The 12,906-nt window shown below is 36.2% G+C and overlaps 1 protein-coding gene across 5 annotated transcripts in view; it reads left to right on the forward strand.

The window, feature by feature from the left end:
- Positions 1-12,906, forward strand: part of LOC119556234 (protein sprint) — a 114,922-nt gene that overhangs the window by 47,751 nt on the left and 54,265 nt on the right. The window contains exons 1-2 of one of the 5 annotated variants that reach the window (XM_037868265.1): positions 5,746-5,858; positions 7,958-8,207. The exons of the other annotated variants lie outside the window; for them this stretch is intronic. The gene's annotated coding sequence lies outside the window, so the exon portion shown is untranslated. Of the gene's footprint in view, positions 1-5,745; positions 5,859-7,957; positions 8,208-12,906 lie in introns of those variants that run through there. 5 annotated transcript variants of the gene reach the window in all.

A 12,906-nucleotide genomic window follows, 5' to 3' on the forward strand; every position in this document is an offset into this window, starting at 1 on the left:
GGGCCAAAAGGGCAGGGCATCAGCAAGGGCATTATTTAATTACTAGACTACAGTTGTCCTGGCCATTCCTTCGGCACACTTTTTTTTTTACTATTCCGCACTTTTTTCGCCTTGAAAGTCGTAAAAATATTTTCAAGTTGCTGCCATTTTCGAGGTTTTTAAAATGGAATGTTTGGCGTTCGGGGAAACTGGGGTCCCTTCAATAGCTTGAACCCATCAATGGCCTCTGGGAGCCTCAAAGAAAAATGTTATTACAAAAAACAGCAGCAAGTTTTTAATTAATTTCCGAATTTTTCCACATTTTTTTTATATTTTATTTGATCTTACAAGGTTCTTTAAAAATGCAATAATCCCAACCAGGAATATTTAACTAGTGTCCTTCTCTTTTTCTGTTTTTCTTCCAGGTGAGTTTTCCATATTTCGTATTATGAAAGTTCTACGGTTGCTTATAAGTAAAGTTTAGACCTTTTTTAAAAGCATCATCATGTAAGTAAAACTAAGATACCGATACCGATTATGTTATTTTATCTTGGATATTTTGAGGTAATTAAATAAGGAAATATTCGACTTAACTTTATAACTATAAAGGTGCTTTAAAGTATAAGAAGTGTGCAAAAAGGCGAGATAGTAATTTCCATGCCTTATCCTTTATGGCATCCAAATTCCCCAAAGCCTTTCCCCCAAAACCCGCTTGGCAAATGTCTTGCAGTTTCGAAACACACCATGTTGCACACATCATCTTGCACGACAACTGCAGTCGGATTTCTGGATTTGCTTCGAGATTTTCCACAACATTTTCTCCGCCCCCGCAAACACATATATCTTACAATTGTGCCCCAACCCCCTCCCTCGCCGCTTTCCAAACATTTCCCGATGTGACAGTTTGTTTACAATATGTTTCTCAGGGCGAGGTGGTCTCCTCTGTGTCTGGCATCTCCATGCGGGCTTTTCCCCGCTTTTCCGACTTTGGTGGCCCTTGTCATCACCGGAGAACTGCCCAATTATGTCAGAAAAAGCAAGTGCAGATGTGAACTTTGCCCAGACAGCTGCATCCGCACTTAATTTGATTTCATATCATTGAAATCTTATCTGGTTTGTCAATTACAGAGTATAATAAATGGTTTCTAGAAGGAAACTGTAGAAACTATAGAGGTTTTAAGTCAGTTAACATGATGTGTAAAAGTATGCTGTGAAAATTGAATGTCCACCCAATATTTGCCTTTTAAATATATTGTGGCATACTTTTAGGCACATTTTCAAGAGATTTCTTAAACATCTCATTAAAAACCAGTAAATCAAGTGCCTTTTACAAAACACTTTGATATATTTGGGCAAATTTGAAAATGTAAAATCTTGCTCTTTGGAATCTCAAAATTTCGAAACCACAACCGGCTACAAAGTCTCGCCCATTTCGTACCATCTTTTTCACCCATTGTGACCATTTTAGGGCCATTAGAATTTCTCTGTGGGCATCGCGAATTGTTCTCAACATCGTGGTCGTTGTTGTTTTAAATAATTAATCATTTGGCCTGAAAACCAAAAACGCAGAGTACCCAAAAATATGCACATTATGTGGCCAGAGTCTAAAGAATGAAGTTTGCTGGAGAACAGGATGGCAACAAGGGATAATAAGAGATGGATAGTGGCCTACACAGAGCAAAATGTTTAGGTATAATTTTAATAATAATAAAATTTAGTGACATTGCAAAATTCTGGGCCTACACAGAGAAAATTCTGACGTTCTAATCTGAGTTGAAAATGTTCTTAAGAATAGAACGACATTTTTAAGTTGAAAATGTTTTTATTTTGCTCGAATCAAGTTGAATTGGCGGTACTTAAGTACATTGTATGTACAAATAAACTATTAGTTCAGTCCTTAGTGTATACTTATCAAAAAGTTGTTAAATAAAATCAATTTAACTTTTCTCTTCTCAACATTTTGTTCTTATATTGATACCAAAATGTACTTACGCGGTTTTTAAGAACGAATGTTCTCAATTCAAGAACAACGTTCTTGGATAGTTTTCTCTGTGTACAATAATTTTTATTAAATGCAACCAATTTATATTATTATATCAATTTGTTCTACAGTAAAAAAAGTACTGTTTCAATCATTTTTTGAATTTTAAAATAAAGATTAGAGCCTATTACTTTTTATTCACTTTATGTTTTCCTAACATTTTAAATCAACAGAATTTTTAAAGTATTAGAAAACGCAGAGATTTTCCCAAAAGCTGCTCAAAGATAAAATAAATTTTTAAATTAATTTAACAAAAATTGAAGCATTTTCCCCAGTGTAGAGCAATCTGAGAACGGAAAGCAAACCGATATAAATTGCATTATAGGCAAATTAATTGTTTTCACCGGCCACATGGGCGGGGGTGAGGGGATGGCATTAATGGCCAACCCCTAAAGTCCCCGCCCCCCGAGCAGAACACGCACACATTCGAAGCGGGCGTCCAAGGACATTAATAAGGCCCAAAGGATGTGGTGACATTAATTGCGCGACGAAGGCCGAGCCATTTTGTGGAAATGAGGGGGTGGGAAGGGGGTGTTTGCAGGGGGGTGGGGCGGGGCGGCAGTCATTACATTTCCATATAAATATTTATCCCATGTGATAATGCCCGCCTTGGGTCGCGGCAACCGGTGGGGTTGACAATAGTTTTTCAATTTATGTTGTTAATGCTCGGCGTTTTGGGGCAACAGCAACCGTCTATAGTGGTGGCTCGAAAAGGGAGACTGGTTTGTAAATGTATGTATTTGAAATTAGTATGTTTTTGGGAATATGTAAAAAATATATTTGAAACAAATATACATAGTGGGACACCAAAGAAGTACCTGGTGTTTTTAGAGCACTTATGTATGTAAAAAAAAAACTCTACAAATATATAATAAATTTTGTATCCGGAGGAATGAAGTTCCTATTCCCAAAAACCCCGTTTTTTCACTGTCTATGACCTTTGTAAGTGATTTCAAAATCATCTAAAATTTCTGAAGGATTACTTAAAAAAAAAAAATATTTTTAGTATAACATATAAATTTAATTAACGTCGATTAACCTACTTAATGGCTATAAAACGTTGTATATAAAGAGAATGAATTAACATGGATACATAACAGAAAAAGTTAATTTACAAAATTTAAACAAAAACAAATTTACTTTTAAACAAATGTTTGAAAAATGTCGTTGTGAAAATCGAAGGAATAAATATTTATAATCTTGAATTTGCTAAAAAATAATTTATAAAATATAAAAAATATTTCTGGGACTATTGGGTTTCGGTTGCCGAGTGCCCACTGTACCTTGCTCCTAGGCCCTGTAACTGTAACGGTAACTGCAATTTAAGCCACATGCTGTCCCGCTTGCACCACTGCAGTGCCACAGACTGTCTCGCTCGCACACCCAGTGGGGCCTGGCTTTGCATGTGTAATTAAGGCGAAATGGTCAAGAAATCATAATTTAAGTAGGGCCCATTGTGCGACCCTCTTTATGCCCAATCCTCCTTTTTTGGCTGTTGGCAACATCTGTCTAAGCAAATAGCACATTCATTACATTAATTAATAATTGTATGGCATTAATTTTGATTTATCTGGCTTGCTCTCGTCTCCCTCCCTCTCTCTTTCCATCTCTCTCGCATTCTGGAATGTCAAAGCCAATTTGTCAACTTGGTCAAATGGAAATGAAAATGGAAATGGGATGTAAAGTAAAAGCAGCATTCCTTCTGGAATTGGAGTATCCCTCTCTCTCTTTTGCTCTTTTTGGAGCCGGTTTCTGCTTCAATTGGGATAACAAAAACAAAAGCTTCGGTCGCAACAGCTGGTCGATCTCTCTCTCTTACTCCCACTCCCACCTCCTCTCTTCATTCTCCTTCTCCTTCACACTCTTCTTCTTCTTATTCCCGTGCAACTTGCTCGATCGGTCGAGGCCATTCAAAATGTAAAAGAATGTAAAAGAACAGGCCAAACAACAATGAAAACAAAGCGAATAACACAACAGAAGAAAAAAGAGGGAAACATAGACAACAACAGCAATAAGAAAAAACTTTGGCGCAGTTTTTGACGATTTGATTTGAACGAAGGGCTCTCCCACGTTCAAGTTGTGTGCGTGTGCGTTTTTCACATCACATACATACATACGTTCCACTTCCTTGGAAATCGAGCGGACAAAATGATCGCTCTCTTTCTCACTCCGTTGATTTTACAGTGGGCAAAAAAAGCTTAGAAACATTTTATATGAAGTTTTAGCCCAAAATACACTATTATACTACAAAATATATTTTATATGCAAATTTCTTTTGGTGGAGAGTACTATGTAATTGAACAGTGAATATACACTTTGGTGATTTTTTTTAAGTACAGCCAACAAATGGTACTTCAAGAAGGTACACTAATAATTTTGCCAAGTAATAGTTTTATAGATATCGAATATTTAAAAACGAATTTTTTAGAGCGTTTTGTTACAACTCACATTTAAGAAGTAATAAAAACACTTAAACCGCTTTAGTTTCCCATACACTGTATTTTAAAACAAGGGAAGGAAAATGCTGAAGTTGCAGCATTTGCGACCTCGCCCAGATTCCCTCATCCGCCCACTGCCACGCCCCCGCACGCAACCGCCTTCGGTTTTTGGCCTTCTCGCCTCTCGATTCGCTAGATGAGTTCGCCATGGCGTCTTTAAATAGTCGCCTGCGTTCATTTCAGTATTTGATGTGGTGCACAGAGAGAAAAATGCAAGTCACCCGAAATTATTTTTAAATAACAGTTGTAATTTTCACTGTTCAGTTCCAACTGAATTTGGTTGCAAAAGACTTTTGATAATAATTACACGCATTTTACATTTTGTACGTATGTATGTAAGCCACTATACACTTACATGTATGTATGTATGTATAGAAATTCCAACGGTGGGCCCGTTACTTTTTTTAATGAATGTGTGCATAAATATTTGAAGGAATGCAGGATTATATAGGCTTTTTTATATATCTAAAAAGATTACTTACAGTTGTATATCCATAAATTGGTGGTTTGTTAGGCGTCTGATTTGTATTGCGGTTTCCATAAAAATACTCCTTTTGATAATATTATATTTTTAATTAGTTCTCACGCAAATTTAGGCTGCAAGTGTAAATGATCTCCTCCTTTTTTTTAACTGTGCATCACTGGATGTTGTTAATTTCTGTGGCTGTGTGGATGACGCGGTGCGGTCTGCAATGCAGTTGACCAAAAACAATGCAAACGCTTTTATGGCGGTTTTTCGTGATTTCGATCGCGGCGGCAACAACAAAACGGTGGTTAAAGAAGAAGAAAAAACACATGCGATTTGCGCAATTTACCCGGCGGCCTTTGTATTGGTGTGCGTGAGCGAACGTGTTTGCATGTGTGGGCAGCATCCACTGCACTTCATCAACTCTATTCATCACTCTCACACATCGCTCTCGTTTTGTCTCTATAAATAATTATAATAATTAACTGATACAAAAAACGTCTAAAAATTATTGTTGATATGCTGATTAATTTATCATCAATGTTTTGTTCGGGAATCCAGCGGTGATAATGAATTGTTGAATGAATGGAACTGCAATGAGCAAACTCGTTCCACACAAACGCACACCCACACACACACACAAGCCGCCAAAAGCCCGCTCTCTTTCGCTCTCTTCGTGTCTCGCGCTCTTCGGCTGCGCTTCGGCTTTTCGTTCGCTCGCTCTCCCATCGGCCAACTACTGTTGTTGTTCATTCTGATTGGAATGCTCGACGCTAACGGTTCGCCATCGCGGTTGCTCAAAAAAAGCTTAAAAACGCCGACAATGTTTGTCAAATTCACACGCGAATAATTTCGAATTGCGATTTTTTGTTTTGTAAGTGCGCGGCATTTTTGTTGTGTGTGCGTGTAATTAACCAACATTCGAGTGTCATATGTATAAAAGCGAAAAAAAAAAGGAAGCCGAAAACAAACACTTGCAATTATTTTATGCTTTACCGTTCTTTTTGTTTGTGTGGGTGTGTGTACTTGTATTGTGCGTATTTGTATTTGCGTTTGTGTTTGTGTCTCATTTATTTATTTTAATTCTTCGCAATGCAAATACAAATAATCAAAGAATAACAAAGAACAGGAAAAACAAAAAGGAAAACCGAAAACAAAAATGTTGCTGCCACTGTTTCTTCTTCTTACTTCTACTTTTACAGGCCGTTTTGTTTGTTTTTGTTTCTGTTTCCGTATGTGTGTGTGTGTGTGTGTGTATGTGTTTTTTGTTTTCGTTTTTTTTTTATTTTTGCCATAAATGCAAATTGAGCTAAAAATGTTTGTAGAGTTTGGAACGAGTTTTCATTGGGTTGTGATTTTGATTTTGCAAGGCCTGCAGTTTTATCGAAATCTATGTCGCACATTGATCTTCGTGGGTGACTCATGTTGCCCTCTCTTTCGCCACCAGTGTCTCCATCTCTTTCTGACTCAGTCCCAGATTCTTTGGAATTATCGCGATTATCACATTTAAAAAGAAAAACAGCATAAAATACCCCCAAGAGTTGTGGATTGCCTAATACGGTCTTTTGAATTAGCCAAAAAAGTGGGGGATATTACAATCTATACTTATGACTTTTGGGGATTGGCTTGGCGTCAATTTGTAAAATCTTGGCTAACCACTTTAAAAACTTTATATGCTATACGAGTTTTTACTATTACTAAAAAGTTTAGGCCATCAATAAACGTTCTAGGATCCGAAAACCTATTAATATCATTAGAAATATGGCATATGATACAATATCTTTATAAAGTTTTGCTTGATGATTTAAAGAAAGACTTTTTCTTTAAAGAAATGTACATAAATATTAAAAAAAAAGTTAGATGATCCTAAACACGCTATACAAATTTGTAGCTAGCTAAATACATCTGTTCCCTAGGCAGTAGTAGTCACCTGTTTATATTTACTTAAGATGCTTAGAACTTTCATCCGTTTTTCTCGTTAACTCCAAAGTTTTCTTGAATATTTGGTGTAAACTAAAAATACCAGATCCACTCTTCATATTCATATTCGGGTTGTAGTCCGAAAATAGCTTGTGGAAATCATAATTTCCTCTGGCTGCACTTAAGTTTGGTTTCTCCGCTCGCTTTTCCTCAATCCTTTTCGGTTTTTCCATCATTAATGTCATTCGAGACGATCGGCAAATCAATTTAACAACAAATGTGACGACACTTGAGTTTTTCAAAAAGGGGAAGAACGAAGGTCTGTGGCGAAGAATGGGCAGAAGAATTGCTAGCATGTGCTGGGGCCCCTTAAGATGCGATTCTCCTCAGCCGCATTCCAATATGTGTTTAATGTTTAATGGCCCAAGACTAGGCCACTTGCGGTTAACGTTTATTAACTGTAAATGTTGAAAAGCACTCATCGAAACCTAAACAAAATGCAGATTGCAGTTGGGCGCAAAAAGCCGCAGGGAAAATCAACGTAGAGTTTTCTTTTATACTGCTTTGAACATCATTTTGTAAGTTGTTTCTATATTTGTTTATATTTGCATATTTTAGGAGTCTTTGCTTTATGGGACTTTCAATTTTTTTTACATCTATATAAATCGTATAAACATAAATGGTCTTAACATGTTGCTATATTTTTTTAAAACCCATAAACATTCATACATTTAATGTAGCTTTAAATGTAAGCTATTTTCCCTTGTTTGGTCAGCACTGCCATTTTCGCTCGTTTAGTTTTTCATCTTGAAAATTGTTCAGGTTTTTCCAACACTTTTTGTTCCCCTTTTTTGGAGTGTGGAGTTTCATTAACGTGCATTGTACGCCTGAGTGAATTTTCCATTTTATTTACATATCAAGAGCGATGGTCAGCAATGGGGTTTTTTTTTTTCGGTTTTATTGTCATGACAACCACTCGAATGAATTGAGAGAATGACTGGATAAACGATTCTTCAGCAGAAAACATAGTAATTAATTCTTAAATATTCTTAGTTTCATCCATTTCAATTGAATGAACAAATAACGAAAAGTGCAAACTGTAAAAATGCCATCGAAGCTTTGGAAAATAGTGCAAGAAGTTGCATTTTAAACAATACGAGTAGAAACTCTTTCAACAGTCAACGAACTTGTCATCGCATCCAGAGGAGCGAAAGAGACGGAAGAACCAGGGAGAGACAGAGACAGAGTCTCTTCTCCCCTCTGAAATTTGCATAGAGAAACACGACACAGAAAGCAGCAACATGTAAGTAATGCAAAATTGCAAAAACGACGAAAAAAAAAGATTATAAAATGAAAAATTGTTTCGCTACCAACACAAAAACTGCACTCAATAATGAAGATAAAAGAATTCTTTATGCTTTTTTTTTTTAGGGGAGATTACTTGAGTAGAATTGCTAAAAAGAACCCGGGGTTTACGCTCTGTAAAATATTTTCAAGGCAAATAAAGCTAGGGATTAATGTTTTACGGCAAGAAATAGCCAATATTCAAGGTATAACACTGTTTTCTTTAAATATACAAATGGTCTTGTACAAACGATCGAAATAAAAAAAAATTTAAATAGATTAACTATGCTTTAATCAATTGATAGTGGTGCTCCGCGAATATTGATAAAGTAAATCATGTTTAAAATTGATGTCCTGTTTTGAATCTTATCGGCTTGATATTGTATTGAAAAAATAGCTACATTTAACTTATCAAAATATAAATTGATTTATTTTTTAATGGGAAAATGCTTATACATATCTGTACATAACAAAAATATAATTTTCTGAATGCCCATATAAATATTAAACGACGCCTAGGGCAAAGCTAATAATAACTTGATTGTACAGTTTAAAAGATACAATACAACCTACCCTAGGCAATTAATGTCTGGTATAGAGATTATATACAGAGTTCAAAGTGCCCAGAGCGGTTGACTTAATGACGATTCTCACCCTCCGATTTGAAGTCAACTTCCCCTGTAAACGTATTTCCCCCATCCAAAATTCCACATGTGCAACAAATATGCCGGCTTTTCGTTATCAGTTGTCTTGCACTGCGCAAAACACAAACAAACCGCCGGGGGAGGGGTTCTGAGTTTTGGTCAGATAGATGTGACAAAACACGACGGAACATTTAAGACTCTTACAACAACTGACCCCCCAACATGCCGACATCATTCCACCCAATCAAAGTTGCCACCTGAAAGCGATAAGGGGAAAACATTTTGTTAGGAAAGTTCTTCGATGTGGAAGGGGGATGGGGGGCAGTCGTGAGGGGAGGAAGGCGCCTCAGATATCGACGGACAATCGATGATGTCCCCAAAAACAACAAGCTACGATGGCAATTTCTTTGTAATTTGTTTGTCTGCTTCCCGAAGCCGTGGTTTCCTCCCTTTCCCCACGATTACTATTTTATCTACACCGAACAAAAAACTAAATCAAATCTAAATGATCGTGACAAAATTACTATTACTATTTTATCTACACCAAACAAAAAACTAAATCAGATCTAAATGATCGTGACAAAAAGTCATCTAATTAGATTGTTATAATAGATCACAACATTTTAGAATATCAGCTTCTTTTAACAAAAACCCGAGTTCGACACCCACCGCTGGCTTTTAAATTTGAACATATCTTTACTGTTTTCAAGTTTAAATTGAAATTTTTGAACGTTTTTATTAAATGTATCATTAAAAGATATTCAATTGATTATGTTTCTTTCTGTGTGTACAGAGAATTTAAAAAAAAATTTTTTTCTTTTCGAATGATAATTTTGTCATGAATATCTTAACCGAAATGTTTTCTTATTTTCCCACTGTGTTTGCGCTGGACAAACATTCAAATAGATTTTGAAAAGCAAACTGAAGTCAAATCTAGATTTTAACCGCGGGCAAACTGAAAAGTCAACAACAACAAATTGCATTCTATAAGTAGAAGACAGAATCAACTCCCCATTTCCTCTTTTTTTTACCCGGTCTGTTATCAGCCTTGGGCCAATTTGAACTTTCGTTTTCTTTCTTTATTTTGCTTTCCCAAGAGCAAAAGGAAGGGCACCTGCCTTATCAAAGTCTTTAATTTTTGTTTTGCCCCCTGCAATAACCAATTCGTAACCCATTTTGGAGTGCCCATTCCCATTCCAAATGCCACTCTTACATCCCCAATCACCGATTACAAAACTCCTCGTCGGTATCTCAATAGCTGGGCAATTGCGTAATTTCCAGTAAAATAATGGGATTTTCGTTGTGCATCGAAATTGTAACAGTAGCTGGTCATTAAAATTGTTTAAGAATTTGATAGGAGAACGAAGGGGATTTGTTCAGCTTAAATTGATTTTAATAATGGTTCACAATTTTGATTGACAGGTTACCAAAGAGTTGTGTACATCAATGTTGTTATGGAACTTTAAGAGCTTTGAAATTAATTGGATATTGAATGTTATGAAAGATGCTTGATTAAAAATACTATATAATTTATGAAAGAATATATATTTAGATGTTTCTATTCTCAGTCGGATACTTTAGCTTTTTAATGAATCTTTAGTGATGAAATCAATTATTTTGATTTGAATTCACTTGCTAAATTAAATGTTGCCCTGGCCACCGAAATCCCTGAACCTCTTGTAAACAGCGTTAAACTTTTTTCAGGGTCCCCGAGAGTCAGACGATGTACAAATAATTGCGATCTTTAGCATCACTCAATTGAAGCTGCTTGCAAAAAGGCAGGGGCGGGGCTCAATTCATTTTTTTATATTTTTTTTGGTATTTTTCTGGTTTCTTTTTTTTGTTGCCTCACTTCCGCGTACTCTTTGTACTGTGCCATGACATCTTCTTTGCTTTTTGTTCAAGATACTTCAGACGTTGACGACGCACTGCAAATTGTGGGTTGTCAGGGGGCTACAAAGGGGTTTTTCATAAAGAAGGGGCTTACGGGGGGGGACTAAAAACTAAAAACCAGGGAGAATGGGCGATCCGGAGATTGAAGATTCGAGCTAAAAAGGCGGCATCAGACGATGACGACGATGAAGTCGCGACGACGCTCTTTCCCATCTTTCCCACTCGAGATTCGGCCTCTGCCGTTGTCGTTGGCAATATTTAATCAAGCCAAGAAGCCAACTGGAAGCACAGCCGCCTACAGAGGGAAATCAGCTAAAGACAAAGCCAACTTCTTGTTGCCGATGCTATTGATAGTTTGTTGGTTTGTTCGCCGGCCGTGAGTGGAGCTCGTCTATCTGAGAGATACGCAGATATTCGCAATCTGTGCGCGTGGGTTGATTTGCCCCACCAAGCCCGAACTGAAGTCAAAAAGCCCAAGCCAAACTCAAACCCTCGAAATAAATATCTCTTGCCACAACATTGGCATCCCACGTTCAAAACAGGTGACCACATGAGGCGGTATGCAATACTTAACACAATTGTGGTCGAAATATTATCTATAAATTTAAGATGTTTTTCATAAAGCTACCTTTTATAAGAGGGTTTAACTCATGGTCTGTGTAAAAGATTGCTAGTAGTCAAGAAGCCATAAAATTGGCTAAAATTTGTTAATAGATAGATACATATAAATAGTATTTATTGAAATGTATTAATATTTTTATTTAAATACATATAGTTTCCAAACAACTATTAATTAATATTTCTAAAAATTACTATAGAAAAGGAAAATTAAAAATATTTTTCATGCATTTTAGAAACAAATAGAAATTTAAATTTACTTAAACATAATTCAAATTAGTTTCATTTAATATTTATTTGGTCTTTTGAAATCGTCCTTCAAAGACAATTTTTGCTGTGGTGCAGAAAACTTGTAAAACTTAATTTCCTCTTTCGTTTTCGATTTAAACTAGTTATAATGATATTGATAGTAAACACAAGAGAAGCGGATGTCCTCGTTTTTTGACGACAGCAACTTTATGATTTTTTGTGTGTATTTTTGAAGCATTTTCAATAAAGTGGATGTCACTCAACTGATAAAATCAAAAGCTTTTAGTGGCATCTTTTTTATGGAATATCAAACGCAGTTGCTGAAATGCAAGTGGGTTTATAAAGAGGAACTAAAACCAAACGAGATAAAAAGGTTATATATTTTTATGGTTACTGCAATCAAATTGTGGTGCTGCACTTGACACTTCTCTAAAAAAGTTCCATTCATCGTATTTTCTAATGGAAAAATCTGCTAGGTGAATTTAACAATTTACTTACAATTTACAGCCAGGCATTGCGCTAAAATTATAGTCCAAATTTATCTAGTATATCTCAATTTATATACCGGTTGAGATTTAAGAGTTTCCCCAAGACAGATGTTGTTGCGCCAAGAGCAACTTTCTATGCCACAAAAGCGGCAGTAAATTGTAGTTAATGATCCTTTTGTGGATTTCCCTCAGGTAATGCGATAATGAGCTTTCCTCTCCTCTCAGCCATTTTCCCCAAAGGAGCGGGAAAATGTTAATTTCTTTATGATATTTTCGCCCCTTACTAAATGAAGCGCTTAATATCCTCCGACCCTGTAATAATGCATATAAAAATGCTAAATGAAATATAAAAATGGATTACCAGTAGGAACACTGCCAGCCGAAAATTGAAAGTTAAACTGCGGTAAAATGGTGGGAAATCTCTGCCAAAGAAATGTCAACGAGCGTGAAAGTGACGGGAGAAAGAGGGTGGGGTTTTCCATTTTTTTTTTGCTTTTCTAAGGGGTGTGTCAGCAATCAAAGTTGAAAATTAGGCAATAAAATTAAACGAACGGCAACGAAATCGGTGGAATTAAAGAAGCGGGGGCGGGCATAACCTTTTGCTTTTGCCTTCTCACAATAAACACAAATAAAAAATAAGTTCGGGAAAAAAGAAAATGAAAAAAAAGACCGAAAACGAAAAGAAATTGCCGCAAATGGTGGAAAAATTGACATGCCACATGGCCAAGTTGAAGTTTAAGCGGCGTTGCCGCATTTCTCTCGGCAC

Source organism: Drosophila subpulchrella, chromosome X (genome assembly GCF_014743375.2).
Source record: "Drosophila subpulchrella strain 33 F10 #4 breed RU33 chromosome X, RU_Dsub_v1.1 Primary Assembly, whole genome shotgun sequence".
Lineage (NCBI taxonomy): Eukaryota > Metazoa > Arthropoda > Insecta > Diptera > Drosophilidae > Drosophila > Drosophila subpulchrella.